Raw genomic sequence first — 8307 nt, 5'->3', positions numbered from 1 at the left:
ATAACACAATGACTCTAAACCCCTATCTTTCTAGAATAACACTGAATGTAAATGGACTAAATGCTCCAACCAAAAGACACAGGGTATCAGAATGGATAAAAAACAAGACCCATCTATTTGCTGTCTACAAGAGACTCATTTTAGGCCAGAGGACACCTTCAGATTGAAAGTGAGAGGATGAAGAACTATCTATCATGCTACTGGAAGTCAAAAGAAAGCTGGAGTAGCCATACTCATATCAGACAAACTAGACTTTAAATTAAAGGCTGTAACAAGAGATGAAGAAGGGCATTATATAATAATTACAGGGTCTATCCATCAGGAAGAGCTAACAATTATAAATGTCTATGCACCGAATTCGGAAGCCCCCAAATATATAAAACAATAAATCAGAAACATAAGCAACCTTATTGATATTATGTGGTAATTGCAGGGGATTTTAATACTCCCCTTACATCAATGGATAGAACATCTAGACAGAGAATGAATAAAGAAACAAGGGCCCTCAATGATATATTGGATCAGACGGACTTGACAGATATATTTAGAACTCTGCATCTCAAAGCGACAGAATATACTTTTTTCTCTAGTGCACATGGAACATTCTCCAAGATAGATCACATACTGGGTCACAAAACAACCCTTAATAAGTATAAAAGAATTGACATCATACCATGTACACTTTCAGACCACAATGCTATGAACATGAAATCAACCACAGGAAAATGTCTGGAAAACCTCCAAAAGCATGGAGGTTAAAGAACATCCTACTAAAGAATAAATGGGTCAACAGGCAATTAGAGAAGAAATTTAAAAATATATGGAGGGGTGCCTGGATGGCTCAGTTGGTTAAGCGACCAACTTCAGCTCAGGTCACAATCTCGCAGTTTGTGAGTTTGAGTCCTGTGTCAGGCTCTGTGCTGACAGCTCAGAGCCCGGAGCCTACTTCAGATTCTATGTTTCCCCCTCTCTCTACCCCTCCCCTGTTCACACTCTGTGTCTGTCTCTCAATAATAAATAAAAACGTTAAAAAAATTAAATATTTTTTTTAAATATGGAAACAAATGAAAATGAAAATACAATAATCCAATGCTTTGGGATGCAGTGAAGACAGTCCTGAGAGGAAAATACATTGCAATCCAGGCCTATCTCAAGAAACAAGAAAAATCCCAAATACAAAATCTAACAGCACACTTAAGGAAACAGAAGCAGAATAGCAAAGACACCCAAAACCCAGCAGAAGAAGAGAAATACTAAAGATCTGAGCAGAAATAAACAATACAGAATCTAAAAAACAGCAGAGCAGATCAATAAAACCAAGAGTTGGTTTTTTGAAAAAATAAACAAAATTGATAAACCTCTAGCCAGACTTCTCAAAAAGAAATGAGGGAGGACCCAAATAGATACAGTCATGAATGAAAATGGAATTATTACAACCAATCCCTCAGAAATACAAGCAATTATCAGGGAATACTATGAAAAATTATATGCCAACAAACTGGACAACCTGGAAGAAATGGACAAATTCCTAAGCACCCACACACTTCCAAAACTCAAACAGGAAGAAATAGAAAATTTGAACAGACCCATAACCAGTGAAGAAATTCAATCAGTTATCAAAAATCTCTTAACAAATAAGAGTCCAGGACCAGACGGCTTCCCTGGGGAATTCTACCAGACATTTAAAGCAGAGATAATACCTATCCTTCTCAAGCTGTTCCAAAAAATAGAAAGGGAAGGAAAACTTCCAGACTCATTCTCTGAAGCCAGCATTACTTGGATTCCCAAACCAGACAGAGACCCAGCAGAAAAAGAGAACTACAGGCCAATATCCCTGATGAATATGGATGCAACAATTCTCAACAAGATACTAGCAAATCAAATTCAACAGCATATAAAAATAATTATTCACCATGATCAAGTGGGATTCATTCCTGGGATGCAGGGCTGGTTCAACATTTGCAAATCAATCAATGTGATACATCACCTTAATAAAAGAAAGTTAAGAATCATATGATCCTGTCAATTGATGCAGAAAAAAACATTTGACAAAATTCAGCATCCTTTCTTAATAAAAACCCTCGAGAAAGTCGGGATAGAAGGAACATACTTAAACATCATAAAAGCCATTTATGAAAAGCCCACAGCTAACATCATCCTCAATGGGGGAAAAACTGAGAGCTTTTCCCCTGAGATCAGGAACACGACAGGGATGTCCACTCTCACTGCTATTGTTTAACATAGTGTTGGATGTTCTAGCATTAGCCATCAGACAACAAAAGGAAATCAAAGGCATCAAAATTGGCAAAGATGAAGTCGAGCTTTCACTTTTTGCAAATGACATGATACTACACATGGAAAACTCAACAGACTCCACCAAAAGTCTGATAGAACTGATACGTGAATTCAGCAAAGTCACAGGATACAAAATCAATGTACAGAAATCAGCTGCATTCTTATACACTAATAATGAAGCAACAGAAAGACAAAGAAACTGATCCCATTCACAACTGCACCAAGAATCATAAACCCAACCAAAGGAATAAACCCAACCAAAGATGTAAAAGATCTGTATGCTGAAAACTATAGAAAGCTTATGAAGGAAATTGAAGAAGATACAAAGAAATGGAAAAATATTCCATGCTCATGGATTTGAAGAATAAATATTGATAAAATGTCAATACTACCCAAAGCAGTCTACACATTCAATGCAACCCCAATCAAAATCGCACCAGCATTCTTCTCAAAGCTAGAACAAGCAATCCTAAAATTTGTATGGAACCACAAAAGACCCCGAATAGCCCAAGTAATATTGAAGAAGAAAACCAAAGCGGGAGGCATCACAATCCCAGACTTTAGCCTCTACTACAAAGCTGTCATCATCAAGACAGCATGGTATTGGCACAAAAACAGACACATAGACCAATGGAATAGAATAGAGACTCCAGAATTGGACCCACAAAAGTATGGCCAACTAATCTTGGACAAAGCAGGAAAGAATATCCAATGGAAAAAACACAGTCTCTTTAAACAAATGGTGCTGGGAGAACTGGACAGCAACATGCAGAAGAATGAAACTAGACCACTTTCTTACACCATTCACAAAAATAAACTCAAAATGAATGAAGGACCTGAATGTGAGACACAAAACCATCCAAACCCTAGAGGAGAAAGCAGGAAAAAAACCTCTCTGATCTCAGCTGCAGTCATCTCCAAAGGCAAGGGAATTAAAAGCAAAAATGAACTATTGGGACCTCACCAAGATAAAAACCTTCTGCACTGCAAAGGAAACAATCAACAGAACTAAAAGGCAACCAACGGAATGGGAAAAGATATTTGCAAATGACATATCGGACAAAGGGCTAGTATCCAAAATCTATCAAGAGCTCACCAAACTCCACACCCGAAAAACAAATAATCCAGTGAAGAAACGGACAGAAAACATGAATAGACACTTCTCTAAAGAAGACATCCGGATGGCCAACAGGCACATGAAAAGATGCTCAACGTCGTTCCTCATCATGGAAATACAAATCAAAACCACACTCAGATACCCCCTCACACCAGTCAGAGTGGCTAAATGAACAAATCAGGAGACTATAGATGCTGGTGAGGATGTGGAGAAACGGGAACCCTCTTGCACTGTTGGGGGGAATGCAAACTGGTGCAGCCACTCTGGAAAACAGTGTGGAGGTTCCTCAAAAAATTAAAAATAGATATGACTCAGCAATAGCATTGCTAGGAATTTACCCAAGGGATGCAGGAGTGCTGATGCATAGGGGCACTTGTACCCCAATGTTTATAGCAGCACTTTCAACAATAGCCAAATTATGGAAAGAGCCTAAATGTCCATCAACTGATGAATGGATAAAGAAGATGTGGTTTATATTTACAATAGAATACCACTTGGCAATGAGAAAGAATGAAATCTGGCCATTTGTAGCAACGTGGATGGAACTGGAGAGTCTTATGCTAAGTGACATAAGTCAGGCAGAGAAAGACAGATACCATATGTTTTCACTCATATGTGGATCATGAGAAACTCAACAGAAGACCAGGGGGGAGGGGAAGGGGGAAGAAAAGTTACAGAGAGGGAAGGAGGCAAACCATAAGAGACTCTTAAATACTGAGAACAAACTGAGGGTTGATGGGGGGTGGGGAGGAGGGGAAAGTGGGTGATGGGCATTGAGGAGGGCACCTGTTGGGATGAGCACTGGGTGTTGTATGGAAACCAATTTGACAATAAATTTCATATACAAAAAAATAAAATAAAAAATAAATATTTTTTAAAAACCTGAGGAACAGTATCTCACACATTCAGGAAACATTAGGACCTCAAGACTCTCTTGTCCTGTTCTAGTCAACAACTTCCCTAACTGCCTACCTTGGTTCACAGGTAAGGTTTGCATGCCCTGCTTCTACTTCCTCATGCCCTTGCTGATTGTGGTACTCAAATAACCTTTATCCTCTCCTCTCTCATTAAGATTCCCAGTAGCCTCTTGCTGGACAACCTCTAAGTCTATATTTCAGTCCTTATCTTAATTGGTATTTCTGTTCACTGGAGATTATCAGCTACACTTTCCTTGAAAATGAATTTTCCTTGAAATGGTTTCTCATGCTGGTCCCTAACCCTATGTTCATTCCTTTGGAAGATCATTATTGAAGGTCTTTATGTGCCAGGCACTCTTACAGGCTCTGTGGATGCAACAGTAAATGAAACAGTCAATCCGTGATCTCATAGAATTTACATTATAAAGAGAGATAAAGAAAAATTAATAAAATATTTAGAATACTGGAAAATAACTGCTAAGAAAAAAAATAATAAAGCAGGGAAGGTGGGATAAGCAGTTTGGGTTGTAAATTTAGAGAAAGTAGCCAGAAAAGTGGATATTGGGTATTGATTAAAAACCTAAAGGAAGTAAGGGAGTAAACCATGTGGATTTCTGGGGGAGTATCAATCCAAGAAGAGAGAATAGTAATTTCAAAGGCCCTGAAACAGGAATCTCGCAGTTTGTGAGATCAAGCCCTGAGTCAGGCTCTGGGCTGACAGTGTAGAGCCTGCCTGGGATTCTCTCTCTCCCTCTCTCTGTGCCCCTCATGCCCTTTTTAAAATAAATAATTTTTAAAAAACTTAAAAAGAAGAACACCTTCAAGAAGACCAGGGTGATTGGTGCCAAATGCGCATGGGGGAGAAAAGTAGGAACTCACTAAAGAGAAGTAACCGGGGACAGATAATATAGGACCTTGTATGCCATTGGAAGGAGCTTGGCTTTTACCCCAACTGAGTTGAGAACCCATGGCGGGGGTGGGGGGGGGTGGTTAACAAAGAAGTGACACGAGAAGACTTGTCTTTTAATAGGATAACTGGCTTCTCTACTGAAATAGAATGCAGGAGTTCATGAATTAAAGCAAGAAGGTCAGTTAGGAGGCCATTGCAATATTCCAAATGAAAAATATTAGCAGTCCTGATCAAGGTGGTAGCAGTGAGGTGACAAGAAGTAATTAGATTTAGGATAAGACATTTAGGCGGAGAAGACAAAACTCACTGATTTTTGGTCACAGCAACTGAAGAATGGAATTGTCATTTGCTGGGATGTGGAAGACTCAGGCTGGGTAGGGTGAAGTGAGAGAGGATCACAGAATGTCAGAAGCTTGCTTTTGGTCATGTTCCACACTAGATGCCTATCAGACATCGACGTGTGCATGGCAGTTGGGTGACAGTCAGTAGGGTCATGAGTCTGAAATCCAAGGGAGAAGTCTGAGCAAGAGATACAAATTTAGGGATCATAAGACATACATGGCATTTCAAGCTATGAAACAAGATGATCACAAAGTGAGTGAAGATAGAAAAGAGAAACACCCCAAAACTGAGCACTGGGTCACTCCAGTATTTCAAATTCTTCTCCTTTTACCAGTCTAGTATGCAGGGGCGATCTCCAGGCTGTTCTCACTCTTCTCTCCTCCAGCACTAAGGACTGAGCTTCTCTGAACAAAAGACCATCTATTTCTCCTTTCATGTTGACTTCCTCTCAGCCACCGGCTTAGGGTAGCCAATGTGACTTCTATTTCTTTCCCATATCACATTTGATCTTCATATGAACCATATTTCCTCTATAGCACTTACCATAATTTGTATTTATTGTATTTGTATGCCTCTTTGTTTACCATCTGCTTGCTTCACCATACTGAATCTTTCATGAGCACACACCCAGTGTGTTGTTAACCCCAGCATCTAGCACAAGGCCTGAAATACTGAAGTAAAATATTGATATTTGTTGAAAGGATGTATACGAGCCATTCACTGATGACTCTCTGGTATGTAATCCCAATCTGATTTTTTCCCCAAGCTTCAGAATTCACCAAACTTGCCATGAGGTCTTCATTTAGATGTCCCACAGACACTTCAAACTCAATATATGCAAGAAGAATTCTGGATATTGCTTTGTAAACCAGTGTCAGCCCCTCATTTAAATGAATGCAAAGATCATTTACTTAGCCATCTAAATCAGAAATCTAAAAGTCATCCTATACTCCTTTTTCTTTCACAGCTGTTCCTACTGGTCACCAAATCTTGCCAATTCCTCGAAATATCCCTTAGCGTCATCCCTGCTACCTTTGCTTTAGTTTAGCTCCTCAATTTCTATTTCAAAAGCCTCATTATTACTCTTCTTGATTCTATCCTATCCTTTTTCAATTTATTCTACTTATTATTTCCAGAACAATCCTTATTTATTTTGAGAGTGAGTGAGAGAGAGTGCACAAGTGGGGGAGGGCAGAGAGAGAGAGAGACAGAATCCCTAGCAGGTTCCACACCATCAGTACAGATCCCATCTTGGGGCTCAAACTCACAAACTGTGAAATCATGACATGAGCCAAGATCAAGAGTTGGAGGTTTAACTGACTAAGTCATCCAGTACCCCTAGAATAATCCCTTTAGAAACCAAAACTGATCAGCTACTCTATTAAGATTTCACATGACACCCCTTTCACTCCCCTGCAAGGATCAGAAACCAGAGACCAATCCAGTTAATGTTCAGTTTGCACCACTTATTTGTTAAGTAAATTTGAACTTGTTTCCAACATTAAAATGAGAATATTTTGTGTACAAATTTAAATTTATGGCTCAGCTTGAAAAATCCAAATCTCTGGTAACACTGGACACAAATTTCCACCTTCAGTAACCACATGGAGCTGAATGCCACCTACTTCCCATTGAATGGTGATGCCCTGGATCCCAGGCCACCACAGTCCACCACCGCTCACATCACTCACACAAGGTATGTGACTGGCTCTGCTGGCCGAAAATGTAAACTTCAAATACCTTAACACGACATATAAAACCATCTGGATATGCTTCTTCAGGTGACCTTTCTAGAATCCCCCTTCCAGATGCCCCTCGCCTTCTGAGGCCCATCTCCCACCTACCTCACACTGTATAATCCTGACAATATATCTGCAGTTCTCTAAACACACCATGGTTTCTAGTATTCCTCCAGTTAAATACACTGTTCCCTCTTTCAGGAATGCCCTCCTGCCTCTTTACACTCCTACTCATCCATCCAAAAACAGACAGATCCTTTTTTTTTATGGTGAAAAAATTTAAATTCAGATTTAGCCAGCTGGACTCAGTTTAGATGATCCCAATTTTGTTGGCAACATCCAAAGCCTCATAGTCAGGAGCCAAACATATGCCTTCTTTTCTCCATCAGGCCTGACCAGAGTGTTGACCTTGGCCATGTCAACATCACAGAGCTTCTTCACAGCCTGTTTGATCAGGTGCTTGTTGGCCTTGACATCCACAATGAAGACAAATGTATTGTTGTCTTCTATTTTCTTCTTGGCTGACTCGGTAGTCAGGGGGAACTTGATGATGTCATAGTGGTCAAACTTGTTTCTCCTGAGGGCGTTCTGGGCTGCCTTCGAAGATGCAGTGTCTTGGGCCATCGGAATGTAGGTAACTTGCATATCTTCTTTTTTTGTGTGATTGTGGATGCCTTTCAGCACCACTTTCTGACCTTCAAAGCAAGGGGTAGGGGCTTCCTTCGTCACCTTCAGTACCATCTTCATGAAAGACAGATCTTAATGGGCCTGCAGACTCACTCCTCCCCCTTCAGATAGATTAACAGAGAGCTGTCTCAGGGGGTCTGGGTTAACATACAAAAAAGTCTGGAAAACAAGAGCTGTTAGGCCTCTGAGGCTCCCCTTTCTAACAATATCACTTGCTCACCCATTGTTACATAGTCGCAGGCATGTCCTCCATTCCTCTGACCCTACAGGGTTGGAACCTCTTTAAACTGGAACATAAGC

General features: G+C 40.1%; 1 pseudogene; it reads right to left on the bottom strand.

The window, feature by feature from the left end:
- Positions 1 to 7630: 7630 nt before the first annotated feature.
- On the bottom strand, positions 7631 to 8090 carry LOC131484036 (large ribosomal subunit protein uL23-like; annotated as a pseudogene).
- Between the last annotated feature and the right edge of the window lie 217 nt (positions 8091 to 8307).

This window comes from Neofelis nebulosa, chromosome 8 (assembly GCF_028018385.1).
Source record: "Neofelis nebulosa isolate mNeoNeb1 chromosome 8, mNeoNeb1.pri, whole genome shotgun sequence".
Taxonomy (NCBI): Eukaryota; Metazoa; Chordata; class Mammalia; order Carnivora; family Felidae; genus Neofelis; species Neofelis nebulosa.
The sequence above is the reverse complement of the archived record's forward strand: the minus strand, read 5'-3'. Positions and strand labels throughout refer to the sequence as shown.